The sequence below is a fragment of the Oncorhynchus nerka genome, linkage group LG14, assembly GCF_034236695.1.
Source record: "Oncorhynchus nerka isolate Pitt River linkage group LG14, Oner_Uvic_2.0, whole genome shotgun sequence".
Taxonomy (NCBI): Eukaryota; Metazoa; Chordata; class Actinopteri; order Salmoniformes; family Salmonidae; genus Oncorhynchus; species Oncorhynchus nerka.
In genome coordinates this window covers 69,177,299-69,202,758 of record NC_088409.1, presented here as the reverse complement: position 1 = coordinate 69,202,758, position 25,460 = coordinate 69,177,299, and the positions used below count along the sequence as shown (strand labels likewise).

The following is a 25,460-nucleotide window of genomic DNA, read 5'->3' as shown; positions in this document are numbered from 1 at the left end:
TGTCCTGTGTATAAACAACCTGTAAGCTCCTGTCCTGTGTATAAACAGCCTGTAAACCAATGTACTGTGTATAAACAGCCTGTAACCTCCTGTCCTGTGAATAAACAACCTGTAAACTCCTGTCCTGTGTATAAACAGCCTGTAAACTCCTGTCCTGTGAATAAACAACCTGTAAACTCCTGTCCTGTGTATAAACAGCCTGTAAACTCCTGTCCTGTGTATAAACAACCTGTAAACTCCTGTCCTGTGTATAAACAACCTGTAAACTCCTGTCCTGTGTATAAACAACCTGTAAACTCCTGTCCTGTGTATAAACAGCCTGTAACCTCCTGTCCTGTGTATAAACAGCCTGTAAACTCCTGTGATGATCAAAGCTTTTGAATGTTAATCTCCTTGATGTCCCTCACTTCAAGATGCTAAAATGTTTATCTACTGAGCTATTTGCTTTATGTTTGTATTCTTACCTTTGGTTATTTCTTATTGTCACCGCTAAAAAAAGCATCCATAACATTTCTTACCAATGACATTTTCAGGCTCAAGATGAATGTTATGTTTCAAAATAAGACGTCTGTTTATTCTCTGTAAACTGCAGAAACCTTCAGTTCCCAGGCACCATGTCATTATGGAACCTGTCATTCATCTGTCGTAAAGATGTCATTATAACCTTTCCCCCTTGGAGATTTATTGACAGCTGTCATGCTAACAATTCTAACCTTTCAGGACGTCTCTAGATTATCTGATTGTCTCTGCGCCTCCCTCTGACCCAGATTACCTTGTCTCTAACTTTGTTATGCTATATAACCCTAGCCTCTGTCACAGGCTTTCACCTCACCATCGGTAGCACAGCCTGGGAGTGGAGGTTAATATATCCCTAACCCTGACATGATCCATATATTTGCTTACAAGAGCTTATCATTTAGCATTTGGCTCTACAACACCTAATCCATATATTTGAAAATCACAGATGCTTGGATGACAGTAATGACTGAAATCTGTTAAATATTTTATCATGAGTTAGTTCATCATACAGTAGGGATAGTTACTCAGTCCATTGTGGCTGACACAGGGCCAGTAGGCCACTAAAGCATGTTTAAAGTCATTAGTCGGTGTCCTTTCAACCGTTAAACATCAGAGATGCAGGTAAGAAGATAAGACTCATCTTTGTTCAACGACACAGCTTTTCTTTTGACACTAGTGTCACTCCAGCAAACACACAACCACCACACAAGGTCCCCTCCTTGTGAGCCTTTAACATGCTGTACATGAGGTTTTTCAATGTAATTTCACAGGCATGTCACATTTAATAAAGAAGCAATAGCTGCTTAGAAGCACAGACAGGTGTATTGCCATAGGTTCGCCATACTTGCTCAAAAGTTTCCAACCTTTTCACATTCTTGACCATTTAGAGATGCTCAACTCACCCTCTTTGACTCGACAACAATCTTGTTCTGCCTTATACAGTAGGCCACAGTATCTTCTTTAAATCTCGTGGAGTCAATCAATCATTCCAGTCCAGTCTGATGAAGAAGAAGAATTGATTAAATTCACTTGGCTTTAGCCTATACACTTTGAACACTTTCCAGCAGAACGATTATTCTGTTGAAGAATACTGTTGATGTGATATTGAGTCAGAAGAGTGTGGTAGTAGGAAGCAGAGCTGAAGGGCTGGTATCAGCCTTCAGAGCATTAATCTCATGCTCATTCTCTCTCTTCTTTAACTGTCTCTCTCTTTTTCTCTCTTTCTGTCTGGCCCTCAGCCAACCCACGGCAGCCCAGCAGAGCGCTATGAGATACATGGAAGGAAACCTGTCACAACAGGTTCCAAAGGCCTAGCTACTGTACTGCTGAAGTCACCACTTCTGTCTCTCTATCCTTCTCTCTTTCTTTACCTGACTCAAAGAAGGGGACATCAAATACACCTTAATCACATCCCCTATCCACTGGCAGAGAGTGGGTAGTTAGTGGTTTCAGAGCTCGCCCACTGCAAGAGGACCTGTAGGATAGGATCTGGTTCACTCTGTGTAATTGCACCAATCATAAGAGCCCGTATAGCACATTAGTTAAATTAGCTAGTTTGGTCTATTGACACTCATTTCTGTTCTTTGAATGCATCAGGGCTCTCATTTTCTATGGCAATATATTATTATTTGATATCCTTTTTTTGCATATTTAAAATTTTTGACAGTTTGATGCACTTGCATAAAAAAATCATCACCTGCATAAAATAGCATTACCTAACTAATGAAACCACTGGATTAGACGTACCCAGGTGTGACCAGGTGTGTCGCGGACGCGGCGCCAGGCAGTCAGGTGCTGAGCAGACGGCACAGGGTCAGAGAAGAAGTGCCAGGTGTGTCACACTGTGAGGCCGGTCACATGCCAAGGGTTAGATAGACTGAGTGGCTCTGGGTAGAGGACAGGTGTCGACCCTTTGAGCCTCTCATTGACAGAAGACCTCTCAATGAGAAAGGAAATGATGGACTGAACCGCTGAAGACCTCTTCCAAACTTTTATACTGACAGATGTACCAAGATCCACACCTGAGCCTAGAGAGGGAGAGAAGGGGGGGGGGGGAGCTGGAGAGAGTTGGGGAGAGGGAGAGAGAGAGAAAGTAAGAGAGAGGAGTGGAAGAGGTATGTCAATACAGGTAAATTCCTATCCTACCCTTCAAGTGAACCAGGAAAGTAGCACCCTCTCCCTCTCCTCTCTCTCTCTCTCTCTCTCTCTCTCTCTCTCTCTCTCTCTCTCTCTCTCTCTCTCAGCTACCTTATTATTCAAACCATGTCCTCATCAGGAGGGCAAGGCTGAGGTGAATGATAGATAGACAGAGGGATAAATTACTGATGAATAATCTCTTAGGTTACAGTGGGAGGTCTCAGCCAACCTCTCAACACAGTCAAGTAGCCGCAGGGGGCGCCTCCTGACAGAAACAGGGGTTTCTGAAGAGGTGTAATGTGGGAAAATGTTCTGAAGTGCACTTTACTGAAATGACACCAAAACCCACTACCGTCTGGGTAAAAAAAAATGTCCTGGAGCACTGAGGTGTCCTTGTTTGCTGTTGTTTTACTAGAATGGTCTCTTTTCGGGCAATGGAAGGGGAGTGGAGTGAATTCAAGTCTTGTATCATTCTGGCACATGCTCCAGACAGGCTCATCAAAACAAACTGACCCCGCAAATCTCTGAAATTATTAATGTTGAAAAATGTGTAACAAAATTTGCCCATTTACCTATGTGTAAGTGCTATGTTATTACATGGTAACAGAGTGTAGGGGTGCTAAAGAGAAACAGAAATGTCTGAAGTGAATTATACCCTGTTCCTTGTTACAATTGTATCAACCACTTCCTAGATAACTAAGATCCTTAGATCAGAATTCTATCAACCCTGGGATTCCACTTGTGTTACACATCTACAGTATGTTACAGTACATAGGTATAGGGGCTACTGAGGGTAAAATGTTGCCAGTTAACTCTGATATCACGGTCGTCATAATGAGGAGACCAAGGCGCAGCGTGATAAGAGTACATAACTCTTTTAATGAGAAGAATGAACACTGAACAAACCGTGAAGCTATATGACTAGTGCAAACAGGCAACTAAACATAGAATAACAACCCACAAACTATCCAAGGAATATGGCTACCTAAATATGGTCCCCAATCAGAGACAACGATAAACAGTTGCCTCTGATTGAGAACCAATCTAGGCGGCAGGGTAGCCTAGTGTTTAGAGCATTGGACTAGTAACCGGAAGGTTGCAAGTTCAAACCCCCGAGCTGACAAGGTACAAATCTATCGTTCTGCCCCTGGACAGGCAGTTAACCCATTGTTCCTAGGCCGTCATTGAAAATAAGAATTTGTTCTTAACTGACTTGCCTAGTTAAATAAAGGTTAAAAAAAACATAAACATAAAAACACCTAGACTAGAGAAAAACCATAAACATACAGAAACCCCTAGACAATACAAAACTCCACAAACCACACTTGTCACACCCTGACCTTACCAAATAATAAAGAAAACAAAGATAACTAAGGTCAGGGAGTGACATCTGAAATGATGTGTGTTTACATTAACCTGCCTGTGTAATTTCCATGTCATCCCTACAGGACATAGTTCATTTTTATCCCACACATTATTTTTCTCTATGTTGTGTCGGTGCCAATGATGAAATCAAGCTATACCAACAAACACCACTTGAACATCAGAAGAGAAAGGAAACCATCAGATGGTTGTCCCCACAGGAGATAAATGACAGCAGACGGACTTACTGTGACCTTAACCTCTTGTTGTGTTGCTGTGTTGCTGCCTCTGCAACAGAGATTGGTTGGAATAAGTGGGCTATGTCATCCGAATGACTCATCCTGCCTCTGGAACTCTTATATGTCATCAGTTCAACAAACCAGTTTGGTTGAGGCTCTGCATAGATCATTTTCATAATTCCCTATTAAGATCACTTTAGCATTTTATTGGTCACGAGGTCCAACCAAAATCTGACTTCCACTTTTAACCCAACCGCTCCAAAAGACACACACACTACCGTTCAAAAGTTCACTTAGAAATGTCCTTGTTATTGAAAGAAAATCACATTTTTTGTCCATTAAAATAACATCAAATTGATCAGAAATACAGTGTAGACATGGTTAATGTTGTAAATGACTATTGTAGCTGGAAAAGGAAGATTTTTGTTGTTCTGATTAAAGAAGCAATAAAACTGGCCTTCTTTAGACAAGTTGAGTATCTGGAGCATCAGCATTCGTGGGTTCGGTTACAGTCTCGAAATGGCCAGAAGCAAATAACTTTCTTCTGATACTCAGTCTATTCTTGTTCTGAGAAATAAAGGCTATTCCATGCGAGAAATTGCCAAGAAACTGAAGATCTCATTCAACGCTGTGTACAACTCCATTCACAGAACAGAGCAAACTGGCTCTAACCAGAATAGAATGAGGAATGGGAGGCCCACTCTGAGCACAACTGAGCAAAAGGAAAAGTTCATTAGAGTGTCTAGTTTGACAAACAGACGCCTCACAAGTCCTCAACTGGCAGCTTCATTAAATAGTACCCGCAAAACACCAGTCTCAACATCAACAGTGAAGAGGTGACTAAGGGATGCTGGCCTTTTAGGCAGAGTTGCAAAGTGAAAGGCATATCTCAGACTGGCAAATAAAAATAAAATATTAATATGGGCAAAAGAACACAGATACTGGACAGAGGAAGATTGGAATAAAGTGTTATGCACAGACAAATCTAAGTTTGAGATGTTCGGATCTCAAAGAAGAACATTCATGAGATGCAGAAAAAATGCAAAGATGCTGGAGGAGTGCTTGACGCCATCTGTGAAGCATGGTGGAGGAAATGTGATGGTCTGGGGGTGCTTTGGTGGTGGTAAAGTGGGAGATTTGTACAGGGTAAAAGGAATCTTGAAGAAGGAAGGCTATCACTCCATTTTGCAACGCCATACCCTGTGGACGGTGCTTAATTGGAGCCAATTTTCACCTACAACACGACAACGACCCAAAGCGCAGCTCCAAACTATGCGAGAACTATTTAGGGAAGAAGCAGTCAGCTGGAATTCTGTCTATAATGGAGTGGCCAGCACAGTCACCCTATTGAGCTGTTGTGGGAGCAGCTTGAACGTATGGTAGTGCCCATCAAGCCAATCCAACTTGTGGGAGGTGCTTCAGGAAGCATGGGGTGACATCTCCTCAGATTACCTCAACAAATTGACACCTAGAAGCCAAAGGTCTGCAAGGCTGTAATTCTGCAAATGAAGGACACAATTATTGTTTCAATTAAAAATAATTATTTATAACCTTATATTTCCTATTCATTTTGCAACTCATTTCATGTATGTTTTCATGGAAAACAAGGACATTTCTAAGTGACCCCAAACTTTAGAACAGTAGTTTACATATCCATCTCTCTTTGGTGAATGAGAACTTTCAATCAATCACAGACTCTATTGCTGTGAGTTTTTGCTTTGGTTATTTGGCTCAGGTGCTGACAGGGGTGCTCCCTGGACACACCTGCTTACCCGAGAAAACCTGACAACACCTGCCCTGGAAATAATACAGAGCTGCCAATCAGAGCTCTACTCTCACTAAGCTGGTAACCTAGGTACGAGAAGCTCGGTGAAGATGCCACACACAGCCAGGTCAGGCAGGGTAGCTTGACTAGAAGCTAAAGTTGTGTAAACTGCCAATACGGTTATTACAAAGTGATGTTTAGAATCCTTGTAAAACATCATGTTTCTTATAGAACAAGACTGTGGGTACTGTATTGGTAGCTTGATGATGTTTGATGCCAATGTGAGAGGCAGGTGAGAGAGGTAACATGTTGATGACCTGCTTTACTCAGAAAGAGAGGAAAAATCATGTTCCAGATTCCAGTTATTGTGTCCTTATATATTATGATTTATGACTTTAAACTCTGGAGAGAACATGCCCAGCCCGCAGGGGAACCTATACAGATGTATAACTTAGTGATTCCACTCTTGGCTGATGGTAAAGGAATATCAATTATATATTTATTTACCCTCCCAGTGATTCAATGGGAACATCCAAAGTGGCACCCTATGTGCTTTTTGATCTGGGCCCTATCAAAACTAGTGTACAATGTAGCAAATAGGGTGCCATTTGGGACAGATGCAATATGCTATTAAACAGCAGCTGTCTACCCAGCAGACATATTAGAACAATATTATGCAGGTTTCTTATTTGACCTGTCTCTTTGAAAAGAAAAATGGGCATAAAAACACGTAGTAAAAAGATATTGTGTACCTTGTCTTAAACAGAGTGTGGTAGCCTACAGAAAATGTGTGAATGACCTATATGCTCCACACAGGGTCAAAGGGTTCAAAGGTCAAGTAAGTCCATTTATGAAGCTTGCGCCACCAGAAATACGCTAAACCTCATAAAAAATACATATATGTTACCTTTATTTAACTAGGAAAGTCAGTTAAGAGCAAATTGTTATTTACAATGACAGCCTACCGGGAAACAGTGGGTGAATTACCTTGTTCAGGGGAAAAACAACAGATTTTTACCATGTCAGCTCGGGGATTCAATCCTGCAACCTTTCGGTTACTGTCCCAATGCTCAAACTAGGCTACCTGCCACCCCATCAATAATCATCATCAATCCACAATCAATGACTAATTTCATAAGCTCTATCCAGTAACACCTGCACTGTCTGAGATGACAGAGAGAAAATATATTGCATATATTGCAAACATATAGGATAAATATATGGCTAGTTAAACACCACTCAGGCGGGGGTGTACCTAAAACTAAAATGTATATTTTGTTCATTTATGAATAAATGAATCAATCAATCAAATGGATACAGCCCTTTCTACATCCGCAGTTGTCACAAAGTCATTTTCAAGTAATCCAGCCTACTAGTGGCCTTACTGACCAAAAAGTATAGAAATAAACCCAGTGTCCCTCTTTGGAAACAAAGTAGGAGATCTATTGAGTGAGAGAGAGAGAGAGAGAGAGAGAGAGAGAGAGAGAGAGAGAGAGAGAGAGAGAGAGAGGGAGGGAGAGAGAGAGAGAAAGAGCGAGAGAGAGAGAGAGAGAGAGAGAGAGAGAGAGAGAGAGAGAGAGAGAGAGAGGGAGAGAGAGAGAGAGAGAGAGAGAGAGAGAGAGGAGAGAGAGAGAGAGAGAGAGAGAGAGAGAGAGAGAGAGAGAGAGAGAGAGAGAGAGAGAGAGAGAGAGAGAGAGAGAGAGAGGGAGAGAGAGAGAGAGAGAGAGAGAGAGAGAGAGAGAGAGAGAGAGAGAGAGAGAGAGAGAGAGAGAGAGAGAGAGAGAGAGAGAGAGAGAGAGAGAGAGGGAGAGAGAGAGAGAGAGAGAGAGTGAGAGAGAGAGAAAGAGAGACAAGGACGGAGAGAGAGAGATCTGCTAAAAAGGTCTGAAAGACAATGATGATGACTCACCCGTTATGGGAACTGTGGTAGTTAGTCGCCCGTCACACCCCTCAATTCTCCGCAATACAGAGTTGCTGGAAGGAACCACCTGACTATGCATGGGCCCACCCTACCACCCGACTATGCATGGAACCACCCTACCACCCGACTATGCATGGGACCACCCTAACACTCGACTATGTATGGAACCACCCTACCACCCGACTATGCATGGAACCACCCTAACACTCGACTATGTATGGAACCACCCTACCACCCGACTATGCATGGAACCACCCTACCACCCGACTATGCATGGGACCACCCTACTACCCGACTATGCATGGAACCACCCTACCACCCGACTATGCATGGGACCACCCTACCACCCGACTATGCATGGAACCACCCTACCACCCGACTATGCATGGGACCACCCTAACACTCGACTATGTATGGAACCACCCTACCACCCGACAATGCATGGAACCACCCTACCACCCGACTATGCATGGGACCACCCTACTACCCGACTATGCATGGAACCACCCTACCACCCGACTATGCATGGGACCACCCTACTACCCGACTATGCATGGAACCACCCTACCACCCGACTATGCATGGGACCACCCTACCACCCGACTATGCATGGGACCACCCTACCACCCGACTATGCATGGGACCACCCTACTACCCGACTATGCATGGGACCACCCTACCACCCAACTATGCATGGGACCACCCTACCACCCGACTATGCATGGGACCACCCTACCACCCGACTATGCATGGGACCACCCTACCACCCGACTATGCATGGGACCACCCTACCACCCGACTATGCATGGGACCACCCTAACACTCGACTATGTATGGAACCACCCTACCACCCGACTATGCATGGAACCACCCTACCACCCGACTATGCATGGAACCACCCTACCACCCGACTATGCATGGGACCACCCTAACACTCGACTATGTATGGAACCACCCTACCACCCGACTATGCATGGAACCACCCTACCACCCGACTATGCATGGGAACACCCTAACACTCGACTATGTATGGAACCACCCTACCACCCGACTATGCATGGAACCACCCTACCACCCGACTATGCATGGGACCACCCTACTACCCGACTATGCATGGAACCACCCTACCACCCGACTATGCATGGGACCACCCTACTACCCGACTATGCATGGAACCACCCTACCACCCGACTATGCATGGGACCACCCTACCACCCGACTATGCATGGGACCACCCTACTACCCGACTATGCATGGGACCACCCTACCACCCAACTATGCATGGGACCACCCTACCACCCGACTATGCATGGGACCACCCTACCACCCGACTATGCATGGGACCACCCTACCACCCGACTATGCATGGGACCACCCTACCACCCGACTATGCATGGGACCACCCTAACACTCGACTATGTATGGAACCACCCTACCACCCGACTATGCATGGAACCACCCTACCACCCGACTATGCATGGGACCACCCTAACACTCGACTATGTATGGAACCACCCTACCACCCGACTATGCATGGAACCACCCTACCACCCGACTATGCATGGGACCACCCTACTACCCGACTATGCATGGAACCACCCTACCACCCGACTATGTATGGGACCACCCTACTACCCGACTATGCATGGAACCACCCTACCACCCGACTATGCATGGGACCACCCTACCACCCGACTATGTATGGAACCACCCTACCACCCGACTATGCATGGAACCACCCTACCACCCGACTATGCATGGGACCACCCTACTACCCGACTATGCATGGAACCACCCTACCACCCGACTATGCATGGGACCACCCTACCACCCGACTATGCATGGAACCACCCTACCACCCGACTATGCATGGGACCACCCTAACACTCGACTATGTATGGAACCACCCTACCACCCGACAATGCATGGAACCACCCTACCACCCGACTATGCATGGGACCACCCTACTACCCGACTATGCATGGAACCACCCTACCACCCGACTATGCATGGGACCACCCTACTACCCGACTATGCATGGAACCACCCTACCACCCGACTATGCATGGGACCACCCTACCACCCGACTATGCATGGGACCACCCTACCACCCGACTATGCATGGGACCACCCTACTACCCGACTATGCATGGGACCACCCTACCACCCAACTATGCATGGGACCACCCTACCACCCGACTATGCATGGGACCACCCTACCACCCGACTATGCATGGGACCACCCTACCACCCGACTATGCATGGGACCACCCTACCACCCGACTATGCATGGGACCACCCTAACACTCGACTATGTATGGAACCACCCTACCACCCGACTATGCATGGAACCACCCTACCACCCGACTATGCATGGAACCACCCTACCACCCGACTATGCATGGGACCACCCTAACACTCGACTATGTATGGAACCACCCTACCACCCGACTATGCATGGAACCACCCTACCACCCGACTATGCATGGGAACACCCTAACACTCGACTATGTATGGAACCACCCTACCACCCGACTATGCATGGAACCACCCTACCACCCGACTATGCATGGGACCACCCTACTACCCGACTATGCATGGAACCACCCTACCACCCGACTATGCATGGGACCACCCTACTACCCGACTATGCATGGAACCACCCTACCACCCGACTATGCATGGGACCACCCTACCACCCGACTATGCATGGGACCACCCTACTACCCGACTATGCATGGGACCACCCTACCACCCAACTATGCATGGGACCACCCTACCACCCGACTATGCATGGGACCACCCTACCACCCGACTATGCATGGGACCACCCTACCACCCGACTATGCATGGGACCACCCTACCACCCGACTATGCATGGGACCACCCTAACACTCGACTATGTATGGAACCACCCTACCACCCGACTATGCATGGAACCACCCTACCACCCGACTATGCATGGGACCACCCTAACACTCGACTATGTATGGAACCACCCTACCACCCGACTATGCATGGAACCACCCTACCACCCGACTATGCATGGGACCACCCTACTACCCGACTATGCATGGAACCACCCTACCACCCGACTATGTATGGGACCACCCTACTACCCGACTATGCATGGAACCACCCTACCACCCGACTATGCATGGGACCACCCTACCACCCGACTATGCATGGGACCACCCTACCACCCGACTATGCATGGGACCACCCTACTACCCGACTATGCATGGGACCACCCTACCACCCGACTATGCATGGGACCACCCTACCACCCGACTATGCATGGGACCACCCTACCACCCGACTATGCATGGGACCACCCTACCACCCGACTATGCATGGGACCACCCTACCACCCGACTATGCATGGGACCACCCTACCACCCGACTATGCATGGGACCACCCTACAACCCGACTATGCATGGAACCACCCTAACACCCGACTATGCATGGGACCACCCTAACACTCGACTATGCATGGGACCACCCTACCACCCGACTATGCATGGGACCACCCTAACACCCAGTATGCATGGGACCACCCTACCACCCGACTATGCATGGGACCACCCTACAACCCGACAATGCATGGGACCACCCTACCACCTGACAATGCATGGGACCACCCTACCACCCGACTATGCATGGAACCACCCTAACACCCGACTATGCATGGGACCACCCTAACACTCGACTATGCATGGAACCACCCTAACACTCGACTATGCATGGGACCACCCTACCACCCAACTATGTATGGAACCACCCTACCACCCGACTATGCATGGGACCACCCTAACACCTGACTATGCATGGGACCACCCTAACACTCGACTATGCATGGGACCACCCTAACACCTGACTATGCATGGGACCACCCTAACACTCGACTATGCATGGGACCACCCTAACACCCGACTATGCATGGGACCACCCTACAACCCGACTATGCATGGGACCACCCTACCACCCGACTATGCATGGGACCACCCTAACACCCGACTATGCATGGGACCACCCTAACACCCAGTATGCATTGGACCACCCTACCACCCGACTATGCATGGGACCACCCTAACACCCGACTATGCATGGGACCACCCTAACACCCAGTATGCATGGGACCACCCTACCACCCGACTATGCATGGGACCACCCTACAACCCGACTATGCATGGGACCACCCTACCACCCAACTATGTATGGGACCACCCTACAACCCGACTATGCATTGGACCACCCTACCACCCGACTATGCATGGGACCACCCTACCACCCGACTATGCATGGGACCACCCTACCACCCGACTATGCATGGGACCACCCTACCACCCGACTATGCATGGTACCACCCAATTATGCATGGAACCACTGAGTCTTTCTCTTGTTTGTTTGCCTCTGAGTGACACTACCATGGAATGATCACGGGAGAATGGTACCTAGATTATAACCCAAATGTTTTTATATCTCATTATATTACCGGCCGCCCTGATGACCCTAGGTCATGGAATGGTCATCCAAAGGTCATCCTGTCCTACTGTCCAATCAAATCAAATCAAATCAAATTGTATTTGTCACATACACATGGTTAGCAGATGTTAATGCGAGTGTAGCGAAATGCTTGTGCTTCTAGTTCCGACAATGCAGTAATAACCAACAAGTAATCTAACTAACAATTCCAAAACTACTGTCTTATACACAGTGTAAGGGGATAAAGAATATGTACATAAGGATATATGAATGAGTGATGGTACAGAGCAGCATAGGCAAGATACAGTAGATGGTATCGAGTACAGTATATACATATGAGATGAGTATGTAAACAAAGTGGCATAGTTAAAGTGGCTAGTGATACATGTATTACATAAAGATGCAGTAGATGATATAGAGTACAGTATATACGTATGCATATGAGATGAATAATGTAGGGTATGTAACATTATATTAGGTAGCATTGTTTAAAGTGGCTAGTGATATATTTACATAATTTCCCATCAATTCCCATTATTAAAGTGGCTGGAGTTGAGTCAGTGTCAGTGTCAGTGTGTTGGCAGCAGCCACTCAATGTTAGTGGTGGCTGTTTAACAGTCTGATGGCCTTGAGATAGAAGCTGTTTTTCAGTCTCTCGGTCCCAGCTTTGATGCACCTGTACTGACCTCGCCTTCTGGATGATAGCGGGGTGAACAGGCAGTGGCTCGGGTGGTTGTTGTCCTTGATGATCTTTATGGCCTTCCTGTAACATCGGGTGGTGTAGGTGTCCTGGAGGGCAGGTAGTTTGCCCCCGGTGATGCGTTGAGCAGACCTCACTACCCTCTGGAGAGCCTTACGGTTGTGGGCGGAGCAGTTGCCGTACCAGGCGGTGATACAACCCGCCAGGATGCTCTCGATTGTGCATCTGTAGAAGTTTGTGAGTGCTTTTGGTGACAAGCCGAATTTCTTCAGCCTCCTGAGGTTGAAAAGGCGCTGCTGCGCCTTCTTCACGATGCTGTCTGTGTGAGTGGACCAATTCAGTTTGTCTGTGATGTGTATGCCGAGGAACTTAAAACTTGCTATCCTCTCCACTACTGTTCCATCGATGTGGATAGGGGGGTGTTCCCTCTGCTGTTTCCTGAAGTCCACAATCATCTCCTTAGTTTTGTTGACGTTGAGTGTGAGGTTATTTTCCTGACACCACACTCCGAGGGCCCTCACCTCCTCCCTGTAGGCCGTCTCGTCGTTGTTGGTAATCAAGCCTACCACTGTTGTGTCGTCCGCAAACTTGATGATTGAGTTGGAGGCGTGCGTGGCCACGCAATCGTGGGTGAACAGGGAGTACAGGAGAGGGCTCAGAACGCACCCTTGTGGGGCCCCAGTGTTCAGCGGGGAGGAGATGTTGTTGCCTACCCTCACCACCTGGGGGCGGCCCGTCAGGAAGTCCAGTACCCAGTTGCACAGGGCGGGGTCGAGACCCAGGGTCTCGAGCTTGATGACGAGCTTGGAGGGTACTATGGTGTTGAATGCCGAGCTGTAGTCGATGAACAGCATTCTCACATAGGTATTCCTCTTGTCCAGATGGGTTAGGGCAGTGTGCAGTGTGGTTGAGATTGCATCGTCTGTGGACCTATTTGGGCGGTAAGCAAATTGGAGTGGGTCTAGGGTGTCAGGTAGGGTGGAGGTGATATGGTCCTTAACTAGTCTCTCAAAGCACTTCATGATGAACACGGCCCCATGCCAGTGGTTCCTTGGATTCATTCTATAAATTGTAATTTAATTTTATTAATTTCCTTCTTTAACCTGAATTATTATTTTGTACTGTATTTTCCTTTATTTTTGACCTACTGCTTTGAAACGACTCGGAATTAGCTGAAAGCTATATAATTGAAAACAACAATAATAACATTGAAATAGAAAGGATTTTCCTTCTGTACCCTTGTCTCCGTTTAAACCCAGTGGGGTCTCCACCAGTGGGCATAATCCTATGGATGTCAATGGGATTTGAGCCCATCATTTTTGCCCAAATTCATATTCTGCAATCCTACAGGAAGTGGGTATGAAGGGAGCCCTGCCACAAAATGTATGAACCCAAGAAATCAATGTGCAAACCAAATAGTAATGTCATCATCATACATGAACTATAATACAATTACAACCAATACAATAATAAAAACACATTTAAAATACATTTTGATTTCGTTTGAGATGGCCTGTGATTGGACACTTGAAATTATTCTCCTATTTCGAAGGCTTGAGTTTTTTGTGTGCAGTATTTAATACAGTAGACATGATACATAAACACTGTCGAAACAATAGCAAAAATATACATTTTGTGCAGCAGCTTTAAGAACGTTTCACAATAATATGCCACTGAGGCTTTTCCTGACTTCAAAAATAACATTTGTATTCCAACACAGATTGCCTTTCACATTAAATAGATGTTTGTTTGTTATTGTTTTTGATATAATAACATAATCATAGATCTCCCTCTTGTGTCCGCTCCTCTAAGCTTAAACAGATTTGACAATCCGAAAAAGCATCAAATACAACCTGCATGTTTTAGCTGTACAAAAACCATTGATTAATCTAAATGAATTTAATTCAAATCAATCTAAACTTTGAGGGGAGGAGGAGTACCAGTCCGACCGGTAAACAGATACTGTGTGTGTTGTTATATGGAGTGTGTATCCAGTAGTAGCCTAGAACACCCTGAGTGGGTTGACCATCAGCACTGTCCCAGATAGACGTGTACATACAGTATCTCTCCCCTCTTCCCATCCCTCCGCTCTCTTCCTCCTCTTCTTTTTGTTCTCCCCTTCCCTCCCTCCTTCCTTCCTTCCTTGCCAGTGTCTCCAGATCAGGGAGTGTGTATGATGGTAACATTGGCCCAGTCAGGGAAGGTGTTGAGATTGAACATGGCTGCTCCCCAGGAGTTCAGTGCGATGTTGATGGTGATGACACCAACAATGTTCAGAACGAATCCAGCCTTCGCCTGTTGTCAGCATAGTGAAAAACAGGTAGAAACATTGGTCACAGACGGAATGATTCACAACCATGTATTCTACGAGCCTGGATCCAAAGAGAATTGTTCCGTTTCACTTCTGGTTTCAATGATTCTATCAATGAATCACATTTACTCTATTTACAGAATAAAACTTGTTTTATATCAACAATTGTCACAAAGTGTTTTTTACAATGAAGAGATGCCCAGACTGAATCAGTGAAACAGAACAATTCAGTTTGGATCCAGGATAGTATTTTACTCTCAAAGTACAAACGGTCCTTACAGCCTTGATACAAAGTACTGTATGGAGAGGGGTGAGGGGTGAAGGGTCATAGGTCGTACCATGTCCATGACTTTGAGGTTGCCATAAGAGAAGGCAATGGCATTAGGGGGCGTGGCCACCGGCAACATGAAGGCCAGCGAGGCACAGATGGTGCAGGGCAGCATGACGTACAGTGGGTGGAGCTTAATGGCTACGGCCTGGGAACAGACAGACAGGGTCATACATGAGTCAAAGAGGTGAAATGAACATATAGTGTATGCTTAATATGCTGACCAAACCGCTCACGGGCCGCTCACGGTCCCAAAAGGAGCACCACTTCAAATCATTGATCCAGGTTTTCTAAGTGGACATGTGTGTTACCATGTGTGTTACCATGTGTGTTGCCTGAGTGTGTGTATGTACATTTCTAAGGGATTCTGTCTTACCATAGAGGCCAGTATAGGCAGGAACAGTGTGGTAGTAGCTACGTTACTGGAGCACTCAGTGAATGTGGCAGTGAGTAGACACAGGAGGAAGGAAATGGCAAAGGGAGGGATGGACTGCAGGGGGGCCAGACTTTCTCCTAGCCACTGAGACAGACCACACCTGCACACAGAGAAAAAAAAAAGAAAAAAAAACATATCCACAATTTTCATCATTTTTGTTTAAAAAAGAAAACACAGACCGACCGACAGACGGTACCTCACTTCCCCGGGCCAGAGCGAAGCCTCCTCCCAGTAGCAGGAGAATGTTTCACGGCATCTTCTCTTGGACCACGTCCCAGTTCAGCAGGGTGGGAGGGGCCTTCAGGGGCTTTCCTATAGGGACAAGACACACACAGGAGAATGACACCAGGTTTACCATCACGGTCCTTACAGCCTTGATTCCAGGCACTCCTGCAGGTACTTGGTAGTATGATAACTCAAGACTACAGTCCCAGAGATCTGTGTATTTACATGGTAGTTAGGAAGGTACAGTGTTATTAAAGTTTACAGTATCTCTGTCCAAATCTATATAGGCAGAGATTATACTGTTATGATGTACAGGACTCTGTCCTAGATAGAACTGTACTAACTTACTTACATTGATACTCAGGGAGCAAAGGCCATCGATAACTCCTAGACACTAACATGACCACAAAAACACTCTATGCTAGGAACGGAAAACCAGAAGTCAAGGAGCCATGACAAGGCACCTCAAAGTCTGCCTCGCAAACTCTGCTGCCTCGCAAACTCTGCTTTCTCACACTCCGAACTCAAACTCTTCACTAAGTGCCTTTAATCATTGTGACACCCATTTATTTACCAAACACATTAAGCTGCTGCCGTTTTGAGGTAGGAGCTGCATTACTGGAGCACTTCGTTTTGACCTTGTCACTTATCAGGAGTAAGAACACTAAACTCAGTTTAGGTTACAGAGGGAGAAAAGTCCATATGTATTTATATGAATGAATGAATGAATGAAATCTTATTTTGGTGTCAAAATGCCAGTTGGCAACCCATCCCTTATGGCATTAATCGACACAAACAAACATTACAATAATTCACTGTGAAAATTCAGTGATTCTTGTCGTTCCGGTGTTCTCTGCAGTGCGCATTGCATAAAGAGTGAAGTAAATGTTTTATATAAAAAAATATACATAATAAATAGCAAATAAGGTTATCCCCCCAAAAAATATCCCTTTAGAAATGTCTGCCAGTCATTTATTGATTTGAAAGCTTTGTTTCGGGAAAGGGCAGAACAGAGAATACAGCCGTGCAGGGCAGGGCAGACCTTGGGGCTAGCGCTATCACGCTGCAGCCCTCTGATGTGTCTCGAGTATGTGTGTGTGTGTGTGTGTGTGTGTGTGTGTGTGTGTGTGTGTGTGTGTGTGTGCGTGCGTGCGTGCGTGCGTGCGTGCGTGTGTGTGTGCGAGCATGTGCAAGCCCTGAGAAGTAAGGGTGCTATCAGGACGATTACAAAGCACTGAGTCCTGAAGATTATATCTCTATACCAGGGGTTCTTAAACTTTTTCAGCCTGGGACCCAAATAAGTCCTTCCATGAAAACCTGTGAGATTTGTTGTAGGGGCCTCCACTCCTCGCAGGCAAAACATTTTATAGGCCTCCTTCCTGGCGGCAGAGAGAAAAGTTTTACAGCTAATTTCCTGCAATTCTACACATTTTGCCATGACTTATGCCATGTTTATATGATATCTGAGTGAGAGTGATGGCTGTGGAGGTCAGGGCCCCTGGGTTTAGATAGCTGGCTAGACTCATTTACTAATCTAAAAATTGTTAGCTGACATGGCTAATTGAGTGACTGTCAGAGACTGTTGTCACATTGTGGCTCAGTTGGTAGAGTATGGCGCTTGCAACGCCAGGGTTGTGGGTTTGATTCCCATGGGGGACCAGTATGAAAATGTATGCATTCACTACTATAAGTCGCTCAGAGCGTCTGCTTAATGACTAAAATGTACAACAACAAAAAATCTGACAATAAGATAAAAACTGCTGATGCCCAATCAAATTTCAAAAGTGCACCTTGTGTATTCTACTATTCAAACTTTCAACAGACTGAGTCCCCCCCCCCCCAAAAAAATGATGTCACGACCCACCATTAACATGTCCGAAAGTCTGCTCTATACAATAGTATCACAGACAGACAGGTAGACACAAACACAATGTCTCTCTCAATCACAAACTCGTTAACACACCAATGTACTCTCACCACTCATAGATACAGTGTATTGACAAAACACACACGTGCACACACACACACACACATACCATCCTCAGAGTACCCGCCACATCTGGGTAGTTGGGATGGGATCATAAAGAACAGTGTTGACATCAGGATGGCCACCGTGCCATCAGTGACGTACCTGGGACATAGAAATCCACATATAAACAATGTCTCTTGGTCCCATTTCTCAATGTGTCCATATGTATTGATATGGTAGTTACATAGACATGTACTGTGTAATTACAGTTTATGTCCACATTATGTGTAATGCTAAATTGTTAACTTACATGAGAGTAAGAAAGCGGGAAAGAGCAAAGACTGGGATACACAGCAGAAAGCTATCAGATTTTAAAAAAGTGAGGGAGAACCTGGCTTGGGAGTTAACCAGGAAGAACCACAGGGAGTGACTAGCAGACACAACACCCAGGAGTTACAACACAGAACATACTGTTATCTATCACTCACGGTCTGTCCTTGTTGAAGAGCACAGTGGCCCAGCCGGGCATGAAGCCTGGTTCTCTGGTGAACCAGAGCAGGACCAGCAGGACAAACAGCACCATGACACAGCCCTCAGCGAAGCACATACTGCCCAGCTTCTTATACTCATTCTTTATCACCCCGTACGCCTCCTTGTCACCATCTTTATTCATCCCGCAGCCAAACGACTTCTTCATGCTGTGGATGAATGGGCCAAATAGATCCGAGACATATCAGAGATCTCTATATAGTGTCATATAGGTCTCTGGGTCTTATATAGGCGTGTATCTACTTTGTCTATATGGCAATGTCTTACATAAATAGACAACGAAGTATCTATATAAGTGAAATATGAGCATAAACCATTACCTTCTATTGTTTTACTATGCTTAGTCATTATATTGCATTTTTATGTTTGTGAATATGTCACCTTTCAACATGGATTGCAGGCACACAATCATATTGCTTCGGCTTCCTGCCACGAGACGGTGTTATGGATATTGTTGGCTGTAGATAAAACATAACAGGAAAGAATGACTCACTTGCAGCCCAGGTACATAAACTGCAGCCACAGCCAGGAGATGATCAGCATCAGAACCATGTTGGGGAAGGAGAAACCAAACCAGCTGGCAAAGTTGATGATGTCTTCATTCCCTGGGAACAGCCTGTGGGGAAAGAATGATAGAATGATAGAATTAGAACTAGCATTATTTACAGGAACATTCCAAAGGGTACTCAACTGTAGGTACACCCAATATGGCCGCCAGGCCGGTGCACCTGCCACAACAAACTGCTTTGAACGGGAATGTGCAGGGAATTCTAATGCTATGGAGGAAGTGACAAAGATGTTAGCTAACTCCCAAGCCAGGGAAGGAATTGGAAACATGATCAAAGGAGCCACTGTACAGTCAGTGTATCCATTCTTGTGCTTTAGCTGCTGCAAGTAAAGTAGACTGGGCACTACAGTACTCCCAGAGATGAACCGTTGCTTAACCGGTTTGCAATACTGCATCCACACACAATAACCATTTAATGATAGCTACTCAGATGGTTATCTTACTGTATTTACTTGTAATACTACCCACGCATATTAAGCATTTATAAACAGACATATAAACGTACTCGTCGACTTGTCCCTTGAGGATGAGGTTCGGGGTGGTGCCGGTGAGGGTGGCTGTTCCTCCGATGCTGGCAGCATAACACACACTGAGACTCATGCCTTTATCTAGGTTCAGGTACTTAGCCTCCCTCTTCAGCCTCCTCTCCCTCGCCTCCAGGCTCTCCTCCACCTCTGGCTCGGGCTCTGGAGGGGAAGATCCATGGGTCAGCCAATCAAAATGTTCAGGGGTTAGAGGTCAGTCTATCAGAAGTTTTCCCAGAGGTAACTAAAGGTTTAGGGCAAAGATTTTTCACGTTGTTTTCAGGGAGTCTGCAAGAAACAGGGATTGAGAGTATCTGCTGGTGATATTGAACATGACGTTCAATGCATCCGTGTACTTTGTATTCTATCTCAGCCATATGAGACGATAAGTCCAAACAATCTTGTCTCGAACAGACAAAATCAACAAGGTCACATCCTGAATTATCATATCAATGACATATCAATATCTCTTACTTAACTGTGTTCCTCTACTAAGATGAATGGTTGAATAATTGACAGAAGGGTGTTTCAGGGAATCCACAACAGGTGTGAATGAGGTGTGTTATTCCTGGGCTGGAACAAAAGCCTGTACACCCTGTGGGTTTCAAGGACCATGATAGAGGAACACTGATGTTGAGAGAACACATACTGTATTCTACTTACCTAACTTGACCCCATTCTCCCTGGGCTTGACATCCTTTGTATATTTAGCAGCACCTCCGTCATCTGCCAAATAAGGGAGATATAATTTATTACAAAAACAGAAAGATGTGGAATAGCTTGTGATTGTGAAAGCTCATGGTCGAACTAATGGACACATAATCTTGTGGTACCAGGCTGTATTCTCGTTTGAGAATGGCTTGAGAAACCTAGAATGGATGGTGTTGGGGCTAATGGACACAAAACAAATGGTCACACATACACCTCCCCACCCACACCACTTTCTCCTAACAACACACACCTATGGTAATGCTTTTTTCCTTGTCACCCATCTCAAAGGCCTGGTTTTCCTGGTCCTTAGGTATCCCAGTCCCAGTCCAGGCCCCCCTGATGGCCATCAGGTCCATCTCCCTCTCCTCTGCCTCGGAGTCACACAGCTGCTTCAGCACGGCGTTAGCAATGGGCAGCATCATGGCAGTGGAGGCTGTGTTACTGATCCACATGGACAGGAAGGCTGTGGTGCCCATGAAGCCCATCATCAGACTGGAGAGACAGTGGAGAATAGAGAGAGAGAGAGAGAGAGAGAGATGTGTAATGTTTACTGTTCATTTTTATTGTTTATTTCACTTTTGTATATTATCTACCTCACTTGCTTTGGCAATGTTAACACGTTTCCCATGCCAATAAAGCCCCTTGAATTGAGAGAGAGAGAGAGAGAGAGAGAGAGAAACGGTTTTCTAGGTGTGGTGAAGGAGAGTCGGACCAAAACGCAGCATGTAGATTGCGATCCATGTTTAATCAAACAAACGTAAACATGAAATAACACAAACACTACAAAACAATAAACGTAACGAAAACCGAAACAGCCTATACTTGTCAACTAACACAGCGACAGGAGCAAAGACACTAAGGACAATCACCCACGCCAAACTCAAAGAATATGGCTGCCTAAATATGGTTCCCAATCAGAGACAACGATAAGCACCTGCCTCTGATTGAGAACCACTCCAGACAGCCATAGACTTTGCTAGATAACCCACTGAGAGAGAGAGAGATGAATGGATGGATGGATGGATGGATGGATGGATGGATGGATGGATGGATGGATGGATGGATGGATGGATGGATGGATGGATGGATGGATGGATGGATGGATGGATGGATGGATGGATGGATGGATGGATGGATGGATGGGGAAAGAAAATGGAGATAGAGTGGAAAAGCAAGAGTGAGGAGGATAGAGAGGGAAATAAAAAAAAACATTTAAAAATAAAACATATAAGACACTTAATATGAATAAAACATTGGGCTATCAGAACACTAGACCAAACAGCTCTGTAATAGAATCATTAAAACAGGTCTCTTACAGAGCAGGCCTCACCCCTACTAGGAGCAGTACTCTGAGGGTGATGCGTTTGTGAAGGTTCCAGTATTCCACAGCTATAGCCACCAACAGCCCTCCGACGAACAGCATGTTAGAGTCCTTCATGTACTGGTTACACACCTGGGAGAGACAGACAGGGGGGTTCTGAACGAGTGTACTGGCCTGAGACAGGTTCTGCTTAGAAATACCATAATGTACTAATAATGGGATCAACAGTAAGAGGTGATTTATTCATACGTCCTCAACACTGTATCTACTAAACAAAGATTTACATTTCACATTTTAGTCAACTGTTGACCTGTTTATTCTGATCATAAAACAGAATGCTGTTGTCTCCATTACTGAGTGTAATGGGTGGGTAAGAACCAGTCATTAGGTATGGAGGTGGTTGAGTAGAGAGGGGAGAGGATAGTGGTGTTGGTACCTCGCTTGACTCCATGATGCCCATCATAGGGAAGAGGATGACAGGCAGCAGACCAGTCACAGCCAGAGGCATACACTCTGTACACCAGTACAGGGCCATCAGGATGATCACATAGCCACAACTAGCCTCCTGTACACGCACATGAGACAGACAGGGACTGTGAGAGTGTTGTTGAGGTAGGACAACACTTACAAATGCACACAACACACAGTCATTCCTCTCTCAGGACCAGTTTGTTCTTAGTAAACAATCATCTGAGACAACAGCCAAGAGCATGAAAGCACAGACAAGTTGTATAACTGTTTTAGAACATAAAGAAGTGTTCTTGTGTGCAATTCAATACATCTATTCAATAAGTCAGTTATAGTTATTGCAATGCATAGTTAATAACAATCAATTAAAACAAATATCATGCCTACCCAAATGCATATTACTGTCATTTCTAAAGGTGCTCCAGTTCTCTCCAGTTCTCCATGGCCATAGTATCTCCCTTGTAACTTAACATGATCACTTTGTTGTAGGCCTAATCTTTAACCACGATGGAGACGTCAAGAGAGGTTGTGTCTGCAGGATATAAACTGTAGCTGGGCCAGCAATGAGTTGGCATAATTATGTCATTTAGTTAAGATGCCCTTCAGTTAACCAATTAAAGCTAGAATCCTCAGTTGCTACATCCATTTTTTGGGATTATGTATTAATTATGTACCTGTTGATTTTGGAAGAATATAATTTATAATATAACCTCATGAGCTTAGTTTAAGTGTCGTACCCCTTCAGAACCCAAAATATAAGCTTGTTTTACTACACTGTTTGTAAACAATGTCAATGCAAACAAACACTGTATAGCCTCAAAACATGCTTAAACTTATAATTGTTATATCGTGGATGGTCAGTCCTTGCATCCCTAGCTCTGTCTATGAATTTGAGAGTGGTTATACTTCTCCAGCCCCGTCCCTCAGCTGTTTACCAAAAGTTTTAATCAGTGACGGGGGGGTAGTTGTATGAACTGCAGATTGCCCTTTTAATATCCATTTTGATAAAACATATCCATTCTTAGAGGGGAAAAACAGGCTTGGATTTTCTAGAAATATATTTATGATACATGGTAAGCCCTTGGTGATAAAAGATGAAGAAGGAACTAAGGTGCCTGTCATGCAAGTCTTTCATTCCTGCTGGTTTATTGTCCTGGAGGGCAAGCGTAACTCACAGCGAACTCCGAACCAGCAATGTGCATGGCTGATGAAGTTCTTATCTACCATGTCAACACACACTCAATTACCAGTCTACAGTGGATTCCTGGATATTCTGAAATAATTAAAAATGTCACAAATACAATAGAAATGTCACATCAGGAAATACACACAGATGAGTAACCAAAACATGCAGTGAAGCTTCAATAAACATATAGAGTTTTCAAGGAATTTCAGCATTACATTTGTGTACAACCAGGACTTGAAATGCTACAGAATAACTTCTGAATTTTCAAGAGGTTTAAAACAAACAAATCACAGCCTCTGCACAGTTAGACACAAACAAACAGACACACACAAACACACGCATACACAAACGCTCTTACCGGTCCCCCAACTATTAGGGGTAAAGGTAGAATCAACAGAGGGATGAAGAATATGATCAGGTAATTCCGATACCTCCATAGTCCACTTAGACACACCACCATGGCTGGTCCAGATATCCAGAGGGTAGCGCAGGTACACAGAGAAGAGAAATGGATATATTAAATAGAAAATCTAATTGGAGTGCGGGGGAGATGTTACAAGATAAATGAGGACACTACCACAAAGAGAGAACAGGAGATAAAGGTGCAGTATATATATCACACAGAGAGAATTAAATATTAACTTTGGAGTGAGGTGACTGGGCTGAGGAGGGAGTGTGTTGTACAACACAAGACAGTAGTGTAACTGAGTGAGTGAGTGAGTGAGTGAGTGAGTGAGTGAGTGAGTGAGTGAGTGAGTGAGTGAGTGAGTGAGTGAGTGAGTGAGTGAGAGGGAGGGAGGGAGGGAGGGAGATCACCTTACCAGTGAAAGTTTGAAATGACAGATTCCTATTGTAGGATATACTGTATAAGGATGAGCATGGTTTTATAAAGTGTGAGTGTACAAATCTCTACAATCCAGGGAAATATCGTTTACTGTTATTTTGTCCAAACATATTTAAGATGGATAAAAAAAGCATGAAAAGGCTAAATAAAACGACCCCCCCACCCAGCAGAGAGAGAGAGAGAGAGAGAGAGAGAGAGAGAGAGAGAGAGAGAGAGAGAGAGAGAAGCCTTCTATACCATCAAGAGGAACATAAATTTCAACATACCAATTGGGATCTGGCTAAAAATACTTGAATCAGTTATAGAACCCATTGCCCTTTATGGTTGTGAGGTCTGGGGTCCGCTCACCAACCAAGAATTCACAAAATGGGACAAACGCCAAATTGAGACTGCATGCAGAATTCTGCAAAAAATATCCTCGGTGTACAACGTCAAACATCAAATAATGCATGCAGAGCAGAATTAGGCTGATACCTGCTAATTATCGAAATCCAGAAAAGAACCGTTAAATTCTACAACCACCTAAAAGGAAGCGATTCCCAAACTTTCCTTAAGAAAGCCATCACCTACAGAGAGATGAACCTGGAAAAGAGTCCCCATAGCAAGCTGATCCTGGGGCTCTGTTCACAAACACAAACAGACCCCACAGAGCCCCAGGACAGCAACATAATTAGACCCAACCAAATCATGAGAAATCAGAAAGATAATTACTTGACACATTGGAAAGAATCAACAAACAACAAAGCAAACTAGAATGCTAATTGGCCCTAAACAGAGAGTACACAGTGGCAGAATACCTGACCACTGTGACTGATTAAACTTAAGGAAAGCTTTGACTATGTACAGACTCAGTTAGCATAGCCTTGCTATTGAGAAAGGCCGCAGTGGGCAG

At 45.1% G+C, this 25,460-nt stretch overlaps 1 pseudogene; it reads right to left on the bottom strand.

The window, feature by feature from the left end:
* Positions 1 to 14,682: 14,682 nt before the first annotated feature.
* On the bottom strand, positions 14,683 to 24,436 carry LOC115141763 (solute carrier family 13 member 2-like; annotated as a pseudogene).
* Positions 24,437 to 25,460: the final 1,024 nt, after the last annotated feature.